The sequence below is a fragment of the Elephas maximus genome, chromosome 4 (assembly GCF_024166365.1).
Source record: "Elephas maximus indicus isolate mEleMax1 chromosome 4, mEleMax1 primary haplotype, whole genome shotgun sequence".
Classification (NCBI taxonomy): domain Eukaryota; kingdom Metazoa; phylum Chordata; class Mammalia; order Proboscidea; family Elephantidae; genus Elephas; species Elephas maximus.
The window spans coordinates 48,848,382-48,867,706 of record NC_064822.1 but is presented as its reverse complement, the minus strand read 5'-3'; positions in this window follow the sequence as shown (position 1 = coordinate 48,867,706).

Sequence of the window (19,325 nt, the reverse complement as noted above, 5' to 3'; positions counted from 1 at the left end):
GTGCAGGCTTTAATCACAGAACCTTCATTGACTCCATCTATGCAATATTCCCTATTTCTAGTTCAATGGGGGCAAACCTCAGAATGTTTTCATAAGTTTTCTCTTGAAAATTGCAGCCATCTGTTGTTGATGTTCCTCTTTCTGGATGCCCAACTTCTGTATCTATTCTCTTTACTTTTATCAGTCTTTGATAAATCTCAGTGTTGTGCTAAAGAGTTTTTGTTTTTTAAAGCCCAAAATTTGACAGAAAAAGAAATTTCAGGAAAAATCTAGTCTATAAAAGGCATTTCTGTGGGGCATAAATCACCAAGCTTTACGAACCTTCATGTTTATCACTATAAAGTACCTCTCCATGTTTGCTGTAAGTTTTTTTTTTTTTTAGTTGTACTTTAGATGGTTTACAGAACAAAGTAATTTCTCACTAAACGCCACACATGTTGTCTTATGACAGTGGTTAAAAACCCCACGACATGTCAACACTCTCCCTTCTCGACCTCAGGATCTCTATTACCAGCCTTCCTGTCCCCTCCTGCCTTCTAGTCCTTGCGCCTGAGCTGTTGTGCCTCTTTAGTCTTGTTTTGTTTTATGGACCTGTCTAATCTTCTGCTGAAGGGTGAACCTCAGGAGTGACTTCATTATTGAGCTAAAACGGTATCCAGCAGTCATATTCTTGGGGTTTCTGCAGTCTCTCTCAGGCCAGTAAGTCTGGTCTTTTTTTGTGAGTTAGAATTTTGTTCTACATTTTTTTTTTTTTTTTTCCAGCTCTGTCTGGGACTCTTTATTGTGATCCCTTATTTTATCACAGTAGTCAGTGGTGGTAGCCGGGCACCATCTAGTTGTACTGCACTCAGTCTGGTGGAGGCCTTGTGTCTTTAATTTTATTCATTCTCCCTTGCTCCCAAAGGGGTGAGATCAGTGGAGTATCTTAGATGGCTGCTGACGGACTTCTAAGACCCCAGGCGCTACTCGCCGAAGAATGTAGAGCATTTTCCTTATAAACTATGTTATGCTGTCTGTAAGTTGTGACCCTTAAATATTTGACTCTTGATTTATAAGCAAGTTGTACACTCTATATCTACAAAAATATATATATGTATCTACACTCAAGATTAATACTGAATTTTTTTTTCATATTTTTATGTCCCATTTGCAAACACACTCTTTGCCATTTTCTTAAAGTCATGGTTGGTGAAAATAAGGGTAAAAATACAAATTAAGACTTCTTATATAAAAAACCAGGTTCAAATAAATGGATGAATTGGGAAATAGATTTGCTAGGTTTTTGTATGTTTTGGAAATTCCTTTGGCCTTGATGCTGATAAAATTTGAGCCTCAAAAATAAAATATTTGAACAAATTTTAATTTTCTCCCATTGAACACACAGAGTTTTGCTATGAAGGAAATACATTCAGTTCTTTTTGTGTGTTTCATTGATTAGACTATAACAGGGCATCTTGGAGTGTTTATGCTGAAAATACCTATGATAAATATTTAATCTTCAGAATCCAAGTCCGTCTTTCAAATCTCAACCCATAAAATCATTGCCATCGAGTGGATTCTGACTCATGGCAATGCCACGTGTCTCAGAGTAGAACTGCACTCCACAGAATTTTTTTTTTTTTATGGAAATAGATCCTCAGGCATATAATGTCAGTTTTTAAGAATTATAAAAGCCTATGATAGCACTCATGTAAAGCTACACAGCACGATATTTTGTGCCAATATTCCTAGTAGGAATAATACCATTAAAATTATCTTCTTCAGGAATTCTTCTTGCATTAAAAAAAAAAGAAAAAAATAGCAATGGTTTACCTAGAATGAGTACTCACAAAGTTTTGGGCACTTTATTAAGCACTTTTCATTAATTCCCTCATTTAACCAACAAACACAGGATGAAGTAAATGGGAACTATTAATGAAAGGGCCTAAATTATTTTATATTATTATTGTTATTTTTGTATGGCTGTCAATATTGACCTAGTAATCAAACCCAGAACCCAGTGCTTACTAATTTCTCATTTCATATTTTTCAGCATTGATAGTCATCAATTTGAGATTCCAGCCAGAACTAGAAGGCTATTTCCTAATAACTACATGGAATCCATTTTCCTGTCTTGTCAGTAATGGAACATTAATCAGATGGTTATTATTTTTCAGTTTTAAACCAATATCTACAAAAATAAAAAAGAAACATACGTAGATGTATATTTTTGCGGAGATGCTAAGTAAGTTAAAATGAGGATATTTTTCTATTTAGCTTCTTAACAGAAGAGCACTTCTTCCACCACAACTGAAAACTATTTCTGCTCCACATTGCATTAAAAGAAAAAAAAAAAAAAAAGAACGAACCAAATGCACTGCCGTGGAGTCGATTCCGACTCTTAGTGACCCTATAGGACTGAGGAGAATTGCCCCATAGAATTTCCAAGGAGCGCCTGGTGGACTTCAACTGCTGACCTTTTGGTTAGCAGCTGTAGCACTTAATCACTACACCACCAGGGTTTCAGTAGTCCTTTGGATACCACTTATACTTTGTTCTAATTTTTTTTAACAAAACATACAATGCGAATGGCATTTGGTTATGCTTATCGATGTGTTCTGAATGTGGCTGGCATTGAAGGCTGGCAAATATCAATGAGTTATGAACTCACACAAAAAAGAACACACAACAATATAAAATACAGAGAGATTCCCACATTTATTATATCAGATTCAAGGGCTATGTTTTTCTTAACAGTGTTGATATGCAACTTAAACATTAAGCCTTGTCGATAGGAAGTTTTCCCCATTACTTGGCTGCTAGTATTGCAGTGGTAATTTGATTAGGAAATATATTTTATCGTTCATATTTTGCTTTCCTTTATTTAGAAATAATTAGGTTTCTACTCTTATTTTGTGCCAATCATTAAATGACTATTTACACAGAACATTTCAGTGTTGAGAGTCCCTTGATTCCTTAGTTAACAAATTTTGGGAAAATAATTATTTGAGATACAAATTAGAAAACTGAACATAGCAATATAGCATGGAAGCTAAGAGCTCTTTGTATCAGTTAGTATTAAAGATAAAAACAGGACTAATTAGATGAAATCAGAGGCTTATCTAGCTAAAATATCCATACGCCACACACAGTTTTAACACTTTCTTTTGGTCACATATTAAGGGTAACTGATCAGATAACATTGAGGCTACAGCAGTAAAATAGTAATCTGAGTCATTAATATCAGCTTTTTTTTTTTTTTAATGTCAGTATTATAATTAGCATACCACAGCCTGCAGGCATGTTAGTACTTGTTTAAATTTGGACAGATACATCTTTTAATGGAGAATAGGCTGAATATCTATTAAGATGATTTAAGAAAAACAAAACAAAGAATTTTCCCGTGGAGTTGGACTCCGACTCCTAGTGACCGCATGTGACAGAGTAGAACTGCCCCGTAGGGTTCCCAAGGCTGTAATCTTTATGGAAGCAGACTGTCACATCTTTCTCCCTCAGAGCAGTTGGTGGATTCAAACTGCTGACCTTTCACTTAGCAGCTGAGCACTTAGCCACTGCACTGCCAGGGCTCCTTATGATGAGTAGTACTGGATTATTACACTCATTGATGTATTTAACAAGCACACTGAGTTCCTAACTATGGTCTTGGGTACCTATATTATTAGCTGGATATGTACATGTGCGTGGTAAGTATAGTTATCTAGGACAATAGAATAATTTTTCGAAAATGTACATTCCACTTCAGAAACAGTATGTCCCATAATGTTTTCACAGGAGCCTGGCGCATAAGGTTTTTCCTGAGAAAGGGAGTCCATGGCCAAGTAACTTCAGAAACGACTGCATAATACATTTCTATACTTAGAGTTTCACAATAAACATTGGCTCTGAGAAGTCCTGCACTACAGAAGCATGTAAAACTATTTAAAAGGGTACCTTTCTGCCACTGTTGATAGACCTAGAAATGAAAGTAAAAACAAGTCTTTCTTTGAGCCTTGGATTGAGCTTACATTTTCAAAGCTAGACAGATGGATATAATCATATCAGTTATATATGTAGATATATAGATATAAAAATAACAATTAGTGGCATAACTAACATCTATCTATCTACCTCTCTATCTCAATCTTCATCTTCTAGATTTATGTTTGCTTGGCACCTTAACTGGAATTACAGTGATTGACACTCTATAAGATGAATATTTTTAGAAAGATTTCACTTCCAGTGTTTTGTTTCTTGTATTATTCCACACATTGAATCTAACATCTTTACTTGCATTTAAACATCACCCACTCATTTGCCAGTCCTTTTTATCAGCGTTTCAGAAATCTAGATTATATTCAGTGAATACTGGGTTGCCCTTCTCCTTGCCTGATACATCGTGACTTTATTTGCAAGCAAACATAATTATGGATGTAGAATAATATTGTAATCTCTGACCTTTTTTTTTCCCCATTGCAACTGTTGCAAATATTCCAAATCACAACTCATGATATTAATTTAGGCCGATATGTTCAACTCTCCTAACCCAGCATTTACATCCGACAGCTGTAAAGGCTTTCAGCCATAATAAATCTCTGCTTGACTTCCCAAAGCAAACAGTGTTGAGGAGAGTGATCCCTCCAATAACATTTTGTCAGCTCAAATCACCACCCCAGCATAAGTGATTCAGACAGTCTGAACTGACTCCAGGCTTTCCAACCTCCGGTCCTTATTTCCTATTTTCTTTTACTTATGACCTGTTCTTAATATTCTGAAGACTCTGAAAATGCTGTGTTCATTCCTCAAAACTGGCTGACTGCCATTTAACATGTTTCTCTCTCTTTTGCTCTCCCTGAGAAGGTTCTGCCTGTGGCCTGCCTAGACTAGTTCACCTAGAAACCAAGTTTAGTCAGGTCTGCTGATCTAGAAAATAAATAAAGTTAAATTCTCAGGCTATAAAATTAAAACGTTAGTAATAAATTATCTAGTCTTATAAGTGAAACAAAGTGATGGTTCTTGATATGCTTAAAATTAATTCAGGGAACTGTGATTTCCAACCTGTATATTCCTCTCAACTGTGCACATCATAAATAATGTGTTGAGTAAATGAATGATTTCCTTTGAGTTGCATATGCTGAACAGAAGCTAGGTCAAGTCATGTTAGACTGCTAGAGAAATGTATGTTATCTAAAACTATGTTTTCAAATAGCAAAATAATATAACACTTAAGAATAAACAGCCTTTGAGTCAGACAAATCTATCTCAAATCCTGTCTCTGCCTCTTGGCACTTTGACCATGAGTACGTGAGCTTCAGTTTCCTCATCTGTAAACTAGGGGTAGTATTGAGTCAAATAACATAGGATTTTTGTTGTTTGGTATTTTTTGCTTCATTGTGTTTTAATTGCTGCTAGTAGCATCTGTTTTAGCCCAGACTTTTTTTTTTTTTTTGCTATTATACTTATTCTTCACTTTTGATTATCTCTTTATCAACATTTCACATTTACGACAACAGTAAAAAATCTACTATTTGACTATTTTGCACATTAACAACGTACATCTGGCAGTAACAGATGCTGAGGTGCAAGGTGAGAGGAATGCTGGCCATGATGGTTATGTGTTAACTTGGCTGGGCCATGATTCTCAGTGGTTTGGCAGTTATGTAATGATGTAGTCATCCTCCATTTTGTGATATGAAGTGGTCACCTTCTATTTTTGGATAATGCTGATTTTTGCAAATGAAAATGGAAAATGGAAACTAACCATGTCAATAAGTGATGAGTGGGTGTATTTGGGATGATGTATTACCCCAAACCAAGTGGAAAACATAATTTTCCAAATAATTCAGCCACTATAGATATTTAGTTTGAACTATTCTGACCTGAAATTAGCATGCCCCATTTTTTATTCTCTCTAACATGTTAATTAAAAAAAAATACATATTGAAACTACTCATTCTTTTATTTAATTCAAATCATATGAGCATACCTATTACTTTTATTATTCCTATTACTTTTATTATTCCAACAGTAAAATCATGTCATTTATTAAATTTATTAAATTATTATTAAATACGTTATGGACACTAGCTTATTTAAGTAGTAGAGCAACACAAATGAATTATTATTACGACCATTTTACAAATAAGAATGCTGAGGTTGAACAAGCTTAAGAGAAAGTAGCTATATAAGAAATAAAAGACTGAGCTCAGTTTCATATCCAGTGAATAGAAACTTTTGTTTTTTTTGACTTCACCATTATTCAGAATTGATTTTGGAACAGAACTCAGAAATTATCTATGGATTTAGGGAAGCTGTATAGTGTAATAGCTAAGAGCGTTAGCCACTAGTCTGAATGGCTGGATTCAAATACCCAGTTCTGCCTTTTACCAAGACATCATTCTTTCAATTAGAAACTAGGAATAATAAGAGTACCTACCTCATAGCATTTCTATAGGGTTTAGTAAACCAATACATGTAAATTTCCCAGAACATCACTTGGTACACAATAAAGGCTCACAAAATGCTAACTATTATTATTTTTTAACAGAGGAGGAATTTGAGGACTAGAAAGTTGAATGAATTTGCCTAAGGTCACACAATTAGTTCATGACAGAGACAGACTTTTACTTCAATCTCTGGACGTGTATTGCATTCATTATTCAATAACAAATGTACATCGTCTACTATGAGTAATGTGCAAGGGATTGGTAAAGCAATGATGAATTTAAAAAAAGTATATTTTTAGATCTTACAGTTTCATTTTGAAAAATATAACTGCATCAGCAAATATATGTGAAGGCACTGTTACGTGGTATATAGAGAGGGCGATGGGAGTGCCTAGCTGGAGGACCTACCCCAGCTTTAGAGAGGCTTCATGGAAAAATCACCTCTAAGCAAAGGCATGAAAGAGTGAAGGATGACCAGCAGTTAGGCAAAGAGGCCATACGCTTTTGATAACTCCACTGTATCAAAATTATCACTAGTTTTCACATCTAGAAAAACATTAATGAACATGGATCCTCTGAAGAATGGCAAGGCTATGATAATTGCATAAACCAAATGATTTGGATAAAATGTGTTAAAAAGCACAGAAGATCGTGATTTCTTTAAAAGGATTAATGACTGTTTACAGAATTATAAGCAATGCTTTTTCAAACTCAGGTCATCTAAGTGCAAAGTGTGATTAATAACCCTGCGACGTTAAATGTTTGATTATATGGGAAAAAAGAAAGTGCTACTGTTGGCACAAATGGACTTGAAGTATAACAGAAAGGACATTGAAAGGAAGTAAAAACATACATTGTTACTCTTATGCATCTGTTGTTGAAAATATACTCTACTTAATAAAGTACCTTTTTTTGTTTAGGAAAGAAATATTTCTGTTCCTCAAAGAGTTGAGAGTGCACATCAACTTATTATGGTTCTGGACACCTTGACTTTACTGAATCTTTAAAAAAATATAACAGAGTTACTAACACTTGGAATTGGCTATTAGAACACTGTTCTGAAGATAACCATTTCGCTGATAGAGCAATCTGGACTTCCATCTTTCAGTAGTAACTATATTAGTACCCTTTTAACTTTGGGATCTTATTCTCATGGACATGCAGCTCATCAGACAAAGCAATAATTCTGTTGAGGTTATCTCATTTGGTTTTTCACAGAGGTATTGATAATAACAGTAGGGCTTTGGCCACATTCCAGTTTTATATATACATTAGGTAACTAGGTGATCGAATCTGGTTACTTTCCATTTCGTCCCTTTATGTCAGCATATACTAGTTTTCCAACATTTCTTTTCTCCTCAAAGTTGATAGGTTATTTATAGAATGTAATGTTGTTCTGTAACTGTTAAAACCAGTTATTGAGTTTATGCCAAATTAAAAAAAAAAAATAATGGGACCACCAACCATGATTATATAGGGAATGAGGGATAAAATCTCCACCCCAAGCGATACTTGGTTCATAACATGTCACTCATGGTTAAGAATCTCTCTTCCCAAAATTATTATTATATTTATTCTATCCACTTCATAAACCTAAAGTCAGACATTAAATGCTATATAAAGGAAAATGGGAAACACTGATAACTTTATAGCAAATTAACTATTCATCCTGTATATTTCCAGAGAATTTAACAGTAATCGTGACTCCAACAGAAAGTGCGTGTCATGAGATGTTTTAGACTGTTCTTATTTTATCCTTTTCTTTATAAAAACATAGAAATATATATGTAGCAAAACATTTAATACTTAATACCCCTTATTACGTACCAGATGCCATTCTAAGTACTTCACACTTAACAACACAATTATCTTTACACAACCCTATGAAGTAGGTACTACTTTTATTCTCATTTTACATTTGAAGAAACCAAAACACAAAGAGATGAGATCAATTGCCCATTAGCGTAGTATGTAATTAGGCTGTAGGCATCCAATATGCAAGACAATTTTGTCTAAGAATTAGCCTGGAGTTGAATCCATTATGGGATAAGCCAGTGAAATAGTGACAACATATTGAGTGTGATGGGTAAAAATGAAATGAAATAGGTGGAAGTTGAAAGTAAAGTTTATACCAAGGCACATTGCTTAAATTCTTTTCAATGTAGAGACAAACACTGGTAAATAGCACAATGAAATGAAGAGAAACAGCAGAACGGGCACTAGTAACATCTGTAGGTCAATAAAACATAGTCTCAAGTCTAAATCCCTCTCTCCCCCAAGGGAAAAGAGGAAGTTCTTACCAGGATTCACAAGCCCCTATGTATAGCTTTGGCTCTTCATTGCCTCTCTGATCATGTCTACTGCTGTCCCCCTCAGTCACTCTGCTCTAGCTACACTAGCCTTCTTGCTTTGCCTTGGACATGCTATGTATTCCTTACCTCAGGACCTTTGAACTTGCTCTTCTCATTGCCTGAAATAATGAGCTTCCTCTCTCACCTTGTTCAGGTCTTTGTTCACATGTTGTCACTTTAAGTAATGATTTTCCTGAACTAACACCTTCTTTAAAATCATAGCCACCCACTTCCTGCCATTCCTATTATTCTTTCCACATTTATTTTTCTCCAAAGTCTTGACCATATAATTACTGCATGTGCTCTTTACTGTTTTTTTTTTGTTTGTTTGTTTTTTGTAAATTATGTATCTCTTCTCATTAAAATATAAACTCCATGAAGGAAGTTTTCTTCAGCTGATGCTTTGTACAGTGCCTGAAATGTAGTAGGTGCTCCACAAATATTCATGGAATAAATACATAAGTAAATATGCTGTTGATTTTTTCTGTTAGAAACATTATAGATATTATTAACCTTTTGTAAGTCTTATCCATAGGTATGAATGATGTGGATAGCGATTTACTTGATATTATACCTTGACCTAGTTACATCTTTGTTATTTAACATCGCAAGAAGTTTTGTTTTCTTTAGTGATTGGCCCTTACAAATAAGAAGTGAGCCCCAAATTATAATTTAGCTTATTTCAGTCATTGGGCAAAGTTAATCTTTGGAAATATTTTCCCTTGAGATTATGGAGATCAATAATGACAATGCTTTGTCAGTGTATGGTGTCCTGGTAAATTTTAACATGTTATTGTTGTTGGTTGTCATTGAGTCAGTTTTGACTCACAGCAACCCCATGTGTGCAGAGCAGAACTGCTCTGTAGGGTTTTCAAGGCTGTGACCTTTTGAAGGCAGATAACCAGGCTGGTCTTCTGAGGCACCTCTGGGTGAGTTTGAGCTGCCAAGACCAAAAAGAGGTCAAAATTTGGCCATGTGATGGGGGGGGGTTGGCCTTTTGATCTATGCCTGATAGCCATTTATCTTGTTTTGTGTATATATCCAACAAGCTTTATATTACAAAACTACAGCTCTGTCATGTTTTAAGATGTTAAATGAGCCCCAGGGTTCAGCAAAGGATTCTGTCACAAAGGTCCTGTAGTCTGCTTATGGAAGGCATGGTACTTTCTGTCCCTTAAGATCATTAGTTTTGACAAGCAAATGCGCTATTTCTCTCTGGGAAAAAGAGTGAAAGCGGGCTTGAGAGCTAGGAGGACTGTCTTCTGGACACATCTATGAAAAGGGTAAATTTGATAGGTGTGGTGAAGGTGATAAAAACAATGCAACAATTCGGACAACTAATTTCAATAAAAATCTAAAGTTTTTGGTAAAATATTTCTTTGAAAATACCATAAAGTACTAAACTGCCACTTATTCCCCTGTTCACCTATTCTCTTCAGAATTTGTCTATGTTTATTATTATTATTTCTTTGCAATTGACCTTTACTTTTAACTACAGATCTGCCAGTGAAGTTATGTTCTCAGTCCAAATAATTTTTTTTCCTGGGATATTCCTGACTCATTTAGACTTTCCTGGTATCTCAAAATATGGAGTACTCTTGACCAGTTCAAAGTTCCAGAAACCAGGTGCACACACCTGAACTTCTCAGTGAGTTCCTGGACAAATAATGGAAGTCCCCACAGACAGCTCGGGTCTCAAAGATTATAAAAAATGTAACTTGAAGTCTTATTAAAGTTTGTCTGCTTGTCTCTTATAGCAGAACAAAAGGAAGTTTTCTGAAAGGAAGAGTAAGAGAAAGAGAAAAATCAATCATGTGTTAAGGTGGTAGAAATTGTTCAAATATAGTATGGTTTTTGGCAAAAGGACTTAAAATTCTACCTTTGCCTTGGGCAAAAGTGCTTTATGGATATACAGCCTGCCAATACTAAAAAAAAAAATGAACAAAAAACCCATTGTTGTTGAGTTGATTCTGACTCACAACAACTCTATAGGGCAGAGTAGAATTTCCCCGTAGGGTTTCCAAGGAGCAGCTGTTGACATTTTGGTTAGCAGCTGAACACTTAAAGAGCCAATCATTTTTTTCAGTGATTTTAAATGTATCACCAAGCATACTTCCATGGTTTCAGCTGAGCTTCCAGGTTAAGACAGGCTAGGAAGAAGGACCCAGCAGTCTACTTCTGAAAAGCATTAGCCAGTAAAAACCTCATGAATAGCAGTGGAACATTGTCTGATATAGTGCCGGAAGATGAGCCCCCCAAGTTGGAAGGCACTCAAAAGATGACTGGGGAAGAGCTGCCTCCTCAAAGTAGAGTCAATCTTAATGACGTGGATGGAGTAAAGCTTTCGGGACCTTCATTTGCTGCTGTGACATGACTCAAAATGAGAAGAAACAGCTGCAAACATCCATTAATAATCAGAACCTGGAATGTACGAAGTATGAATCTAGGAAAATTGGAAATCATCAAAAATGAAATGGAACACATAAGCATCGATATCCTAGACATTAGTGAGCTGAAATGGAGTGGTATCGGCCATTTTGAATTGGACAATCATATAGTCTACTATGCTGGGAATGACAACTTGAAGAGGAACGGTGTCGCTTTCATTGTCAAAAAGAACGTTTCAAGATCTGTCCTGAAGTACAACGTTGTCAGTGATATGAAAATATCCATACTCCTACAAGGAAGACCAGTTGATATGACTACTATTCAAATTTATGCACCAACACTAGGGCCAAAGATGAAGAAACGGAAGATTTTTATCAGCTGCCACAGTCTGAAATTGATCGAACATGCAGTCAAGATGCATTGATAACTACTGGAGATTGGAATGCAAAAGTTGGAAACAAAGAAGAAGGATCAGTAGTTGGAAAATATGGTCTGGGTGATAGAAACAATGCTAGAGATCGAATGATAGAATTTTGCAAGACCAACGACTCCTTCATTGCAAATTTCACCAACATAAACTGCAACTACACACATGGACCTCGCCAGATGGAACACACAGAAATCAAACTGACTACATATGTGGAAAGAGACGATGGAAAAGCTCAACCTCATCAGTCAGAACAAGGCCAGGGGCCAACTGTGGAACAGACCATCAATTGCTCACATGCAAGTTCAAGCTGAAACTGAAGAAAATCAGAGCAAGTCCATGAGAGCCAAAATATGATCTTGAGTATATCCCACTTGAATTTAGAGACCATGTGAAGAAGAGATTTGATACATTAAACACTAGCGACTGAAGGCCAGACGAGTTGTGGAATAACATCAAGGACATCATCCGTGAAGAAAGCGAGAGGTCATTGAAAAAACAGAAAAGAAAGAAAAAACCAAAATGGATGTCAGAAGAGACTCCGAAACTTGCTCTCAAATGTCAAGCAGCTAAAGGAAAAGGAAGAATTGACGAAGTAAAAGAACTGAACAGAAGATTTCAGAGGGCATCTCGAGAAGACAAAGTAAAGTATTATAATGACATGTGCAACGAGCTGGAGCTGGAAAACCAAAAGGGAAGAACATGCTCGGCATTTCTGAAGCTGAAAGAACTGAAGAAAAAAATTCAAGCCTCGAGTTGCAATAGTGAAGGATTCCATGGGGAAAATATTAAATGTCACAGGAAGCATCAAAAGAAGATGGAAGGAATACACAGAGTCATTATGCCAAAAAGAATTAGCCGATGTTCAACCATTTCAAGAGGTGCCATATGATCAGGAACCGATGGTACTGAAGGAAGAAGTCCAAGCTGCTCTGAAGGCATTGGCAAAAAACAAGGCTCCAGGAATTGATGGAATATCAATTGAGATGTTTCAACAAACAGATGCAGCGCTGGAGGTGCCTACTCGTCTATGTCAAGAAATATGGAAGACAGCTTCCTGGCCAGCTGATTGGAAGAGATCCATATTTATGCCTATTCCCAAGAAAGGTGATCCTGCCGAATGTGGAAATTATACAACAAATCATTAATATCACACGGAAGCAAAATTCTGCTGAAGATCATTCAAAAACGGCTGCAGCAGTATATCAACAGGAAACTGCCAGAAATTCAGGTTGGTTTCAGAAGAGGATGTGGAACCAAGGATATCATTGCTGATGTCAGACGGATCCTGGCTGAAAGTACAGAATACCAGAAGGATGTTTACCTGTGTTTTATTGACTATGCAAAGGCATTCGACTGTGTGGATCATAACAAACTATGGATAATACTGCAAAGAATGGGAATTCCAGAACACTTAATTGTGCTCATGAGGAAACTGTGCATAGATCAAGAGGCAGTTGTTCGGACAGAACAAGGGGATACTGATTGTTTTAAAGTCAGGAAAGGTGTGCATCTGGGTTGCATTCTTTCACCATACCTGTTCAATCTGTATGCTGAGGAAATAATACGAGAAGCTGGACTACATGAAGAATGGGGCATCAGGATTGGAGGAAGATTCATTAACAATCTGCGTTATGAAGATGACACAACCTTGCTTGCTGAAAGTGAAGAGGACTTGAAGAACTTACTAATGAAGATCAAAGACCACAGCCTTCAGTATGGATTACACCTCAACATAAAGAAAACAAAACTCCTCACAACTGGACCAATAAGCAACATCATGATAAAAGGAGAAAAAATTGAAGTTGTCAAAGATTTCATTTGACTTGGATCCACAATCAACAGCCACGGAAGCAGCAGTCAAGAAATCAAAAGATGCATTGCATTGGGTAAATCTGCTGCAAAGGACCTCTTCAAAGTGTTGAAGAGCAAAGATGTCACCCTGAAGACTAAGGTGCGCCTGACCCAAGCCATGGTGTTTTCAATCGCATCATATGCATGTGAAAGCTGGACAATGAATAAGGACGACCGAAGAAGAATTGACGCCTTTGAATTGTGGTGTTGGTGAAGAATATTGAATATACCATGGACTGCCAAAAGAATGAACAAATCTGTCTCAGAAGAAATACAACCAGGATGCTCCTTAGAGGCAAGGATGGTGAGACTGTGCTTGCATATTTTGGACATGTTGTCAGGAGGGATCAGTCCCTGGAGAAGGACATCATGCTTCGCAGAGTACAGGGTCAGTAGAAAAGAGAAAGACCCTCAACGAGGTGGATTGACACAGTGGCTGCAACAATGAGCTCAAGCATAGCAACGATTGTAAGGGTGGCTCAGGACTGGGCAGTGTTTCGTTTTGTTGTGCATAGGGTCGGTATGAGTCGGAACCGGCTCGACAGCACCTAACAACAACAACAACAAGCATACTAGCCCATGTCTTCTAGATGAAGACTTCAGTCCTCCTCAACTCCCACATCTCCATCCTTAGGCATTCTCTTTGAGATTTGCTCTCGGCTTCACTTGAGGTATTTTCAGTAGCTCTCTGTTTCTCATGTATGCAAGAACTCTTCAGAGGTAGGCTGTGAGCTTCTTAGGAGGCAAGAAACATGTGTCCTTCAGGGGTCCCTCAAGATGTTGCACACAGATAAGAGGTATGGGGGGAGTCCTTTACAGATATTTTTTTGAAAAGTCTCAACCTTGTATGTAAATATTATACAATGTATGTTCTTCCTTCGTCTTAATTTCTATATTCTCATGTTGAAAAAACATATTTTCCTAACGGAAATTATTTGTGTTATATCATTTTTTGGGCCCAGTTCAAGTTTCTTCATTTCATAATTCGTAAAGGCTCCTAGCAAACACTATTGTAATTTATACCTAATCAATTATATATTCAATAGAAGGAATACCTCTTTTTCTGTTTCTAGTTCTTTTAAAATAAAATAACTCTTTCTTAAAAGAAACTTATTGTGTATGTAACAAAAAACACGTCATCTCCACAATTTCTATGTGAACAAGGCAGTGACATTGATTACATTCTCCAAGTTGTTCACCCATTTTTGCTGTCCTTTTCCAAACCATTCACCATCATTAATATAAACTCAATGTCCCCTAAGCAATGCTCCCCCTTTTACTCTCCCTCTCACCTCTGGCAGAAACCCTGGTGGCGTAGTGGTTAAGTGCTACAGCTGCTAACCAAAAAGTCGGCAGTTCAAATCCTCCAGGCGCTCCTTGGAAACTCTATAGGGCTATTCTACTCTGTCCTATAGGGCTGCTATGAGTTGGAATCGACTCAATGGCAGTGAGTTTGGTTTTTCTCACCTCTGGTAACCACTAATAATCTCTGGTTTCTGTATATTTGCTTATTTCACATATGCGAGCTCACATAGTATTTGTTTACAACTGACTTATTTTGCTCACTATGATGTTTTCAAGGTTCATCCATATAGTGGCATGCATCAATCAGGACTTCATTTCTCTTTATGGCTGAGTAGCATTCCATTGTGTCTATATTCCATATCTCGATTATCCATTCATTTGTTGATAGACTATTCGGTTGTTTCCACTGTTCTGCTGTTTTGAAAAGTGCCACAGTGAACTTTGGTGCACAGGTTTCTGTTTGCACTCTGCCTTCACTTAACAATTTAATACAAGTGTACTCCAAAGTTAAAACTTATATTACAAAAAAAAAAAAGAAAATCTTATATTAGTGAAAAGTTTTTAAAAGCTGAAAATAGAAGTACCATCTTACAGAAATTCAGAGCAACTTTTCTCAGTCCAGACAAGGCTGATTCTTGTCCCATTCAACTTAAATTCACAGAAGAGAATAAATGATGTTGGAACATGTGATCATTTTAGAAAAGAGATTTATCTTTTCAGGTAGGAAATGTCTGGGAAATACTGACTCACTGATCTCTACAAGGAACCTATTACCTCTAAATGCTAACTAATGTACAAGTTTTAAAATATGATTCACAAACCAATCACTGGCATACTTCAAAGCAAAGTGCTTTCTGTGACTCCCTGGTGAAAATAAGGGTGTGGCTTTGATATCATAAAAGAGCAGCAGGAATGAAGAGGATTAGTGAAAAAGAGAAAGAGCCAGAAAGTACATGCAGGGATCTTATCTCTCATCCATGAAACTGCCCAGTCTTTGGGTGCTCACAGTATATAATGCAGAAGTTTACAGAGAAACCAAGAATAGAGCCAGAAAAGAAAAAAGAAAACAACCAAAAAGACCATAAAGAATACAAATTAATCAAAAGATGCAATTCGATGCAATGCTTCAGTATGAGAAATAGCTAGCTAGTACTCTGGTCTATAAAAGTCAGAAAGTGAAAGTGGTTCTCTTTCAAGTTTTGCAAACTCTATGAAGTGATGACAGCTTCCTGTAGACTGGCCTTGAGCAGATCAGATTTCAGCAGCTCATTCAGCTACAAGGGCCAGGTTCTCATCCTATGTAACAGTGGAGGGTTGGCCTGGGCAAGAGCCCATATGGCAAGTTTTACTGTACAAAGAACTCCAACCTTCCCACTGACACTTTGGGCAACCAGAGACCCGCAGTTCTAACGTGAGCTTAGTTCAGAATATATTCAACCATTTCACAATTACAAGCCATTATTTTTATGATAAATTCAGTGATGCACTAATACTTAACCTCCCTGCTATTAATGCTTAAAATCACCTGGCAGTAGCAAGTCTCCATATGATAATTTGCAACGTGGACCTACCACTGGTTTGGGAATTTTTCTTTTATAACCCAATTTCTTCAGAGAAATCTCAAATTTAAGTCAATATTCCATTAAAAAAAAAAAGTTTTGTATTTCTCTTATATGATAAATAAGAAAAATATATTTGGGGAGAAAATATTTGAGTTTCAATTTAGTGAAATGCATGCTTTCTCCTCAGGGTCAAATAAATAAAGTGTGACAGAGAGCGAGGAAGGGAGGGAGGAAGGGAAGGAAGGAGAAAAGAAAAGAAAGAGGAGAGGGAGGGAGGGGACAGAGGAAGGTATGAAAGAAAAAGAGAATGAAAAAAGAAAAAGAAAAAAGAAGGAAAGAGAAAATAAAAAGGAAGGAAGGAAGAAAAAATGGTAGAAAAGTCAGAGAAAATATATTTTGCCTGTCTGAATTATATCTTTCAAGACCCTCATGCTGTTTCCCTGCTTCTAAAATTACTCAGGATTGTCATCCCGAGTCAACATACTGTATTAACGACAGAGACCACCGTCACCACACCAGGGCCAGAGACTCAAATGTAACAATAGTTCAGAACGGCCAGTGAAGCCTGTTTTGAAAATGTAACTCGCAGGCAAGGGTCTGCATCACGGAGCAAATCCTCTGAGATACTCAGTCTCTCCTGTTGAAACTTCATCTTCCCCCTTTGCCTTTGGGTCATTTCCAAACAGCAGGGCACCAGACATGCTCCACCTTATGAGGAGTCACACGTACGTACAAAGGGATGGAGTTTCACTATCGGCTCAAAGCGGTTTTTACCTCTGAGACTTTACAGTAAGTCAGGACCTTGCCGTAATATGATCATTTGTTGTTTTAGAATGTTAATCACTCCATGGAGTTATTCACTTATTTTAAAGAAAAAATAGAAATCACATTAAGATAAATTAACCTGTGTTTCCTATGTCATGCCAAGAGTTGAAAAATTAATTACCTAGCACTTAGCTAATTCTCTTCTAACAGTTCAGGGTTTCATGTTTAGGGCTGAAGTCAGCAACACAATTTTTCTGAAATTTCTCCAATTCTGGCTCTCCCATAGTGACTCCCTTTTGTGAACTTGTACAAATCGCAAAAAAAATTTTGGCCTTACATGTCTGTTACTTTAGTATTATCATCATTCTTTTTACAAATACGGAGGTGGAAGCCTTCAGTGTTGTGAAATAAAGCTTACCATGTCGTCATGGCACCTAGAGAGAATGAGAAAAGTCAGGCAGTTTTCCCTATTTGTTGATTTTATCCTACTCACTGGCCCTGCCCATTCTTCTAAGCCGGAGAACAAATAATAACAGCATTAATCCCCAGGACTTGGAAGGGAGGTGGGATTTTGAGCTCAGTTTGTCTTCAGACTGTTGCAGGGAGAGTTGTTGAGACTCTTACACACTCAGCAGGACCCACTGACAAAAAACCCACTGCCGTTGAGCCAATTCTGACTCATAGCAACCCGATAGGACAGAGTAGAATTGCCCCGTAAAGTTTCCAAGGAGTGCCTGGAGGATTCCAACTGCCGACCTTTTGGTTAGCAGCCATAGCACTTAACCACTACACCACCAGGGTTTCCCTCAGCAGGACAAGCTGCTATTATTATTCCCCACAATTAGGGCTTACACTCAGAGCGGTGTGGGCTTTTTTGTTTAGTTTTGTTCCTTCAAAATTGAAAACAAGTACCCTTTCTATGGTAAAGGTGAGAATAAAATGCTGGGAAATGTACACTGAATAAGTAAAAAGAAGAAAGTAACTTATTGTCAACCATAAAAGCTTTGCCCACAATGCATCTTTTTCTCTTACCACTAAAGAAAAGAGTTTTCATTCTACTCCCCAGGCGGGGTATATGGATCGGTCATTTCTGACTTAAGCTGAGATTTAGGCTTCTGGTTTAGGAAGCGTAGATGATGACGCTGTGGTTGTGTGCTGTCTATATTACTATGTTAATCATGGAAGTCTCAAGTCAAAAAACCTATATTAAGATTCTGAAGAAATTCCATGTGTCTTCAGCTGGAAATATATCCATTAAGGGTCTCTGGTGCAAAGCTAGAGGTTTGGAGGTTTGTAATATGGTCAGGGGATATGTTCTTAACACTAAGTAGCTTAACAAAAAAATCAGATAACTTCAGAGATAGCGTGATAAAATAATTTAAAAGTCGCTAAATTAATTAAGAAATCAACTGCAGCACATAGGCTAAATATGATAGTCGTGAAAATAATTCCTTTAAATTTACAATGTAGAATAGTTTAATTGCATTTTAATTTTTCCGTGGAATCTCTACCAACTAATTGTTCAAGAACCATCAGGGTGTATAACATCATACAGTGGCCTTCAAACCTGTTTTACCATCACTCCATGTCCAAAATCTGTTAAATAACTGTTTTAATAGTTTACTCTCTGATGTTTGTCTGACACTCAAACCCAATATCTGTTACAGATAGTTGCCTACTTGAATATTAAAATACAGACTTTACTACCAGACTAATTGATTATCTACATCAAATACTCATATACTTCACTCTAAGTGATTCTGCACATTATCTTCAACATGTCTTTGGTCCCGAATTTGAAAACCTTCGATTCCTTTTGGTCTGCCAGGCCGGAAACAAGCCATGGTCCTTTGATTTTTTTGGAAATCGAAAGGTAGTCAAAAAAAGGCAACAGAATGATGCAAGACAGTAATCTCTGAAAATTTCACATTGTTCTTCTCATTCATGTATTTTTGAACAATGAATCATGATTTTCCTTCTCAAGACCATGGCCAAATTCCCAGGGAGATAAGAACACAATGTTTTTATGTTAATTTAAGTTTATGAAAGAAATCGAAGCACAGTTTTCTGAACTTCCTTGAAGACAAGATTTCTGAAACTTATTCAATAAAAATGAGTAGGGAATCCTTTTACTCTTGTGTGAGAACGACAAATTGTTTCGTTCTGTGCCTCCTTTGGTTAATTATTAGTATTTTCAGGAGCCCTGTAAAGTTGGAGAGTTCCTAGCCAGCCTACAAACCTATTCAAGTTA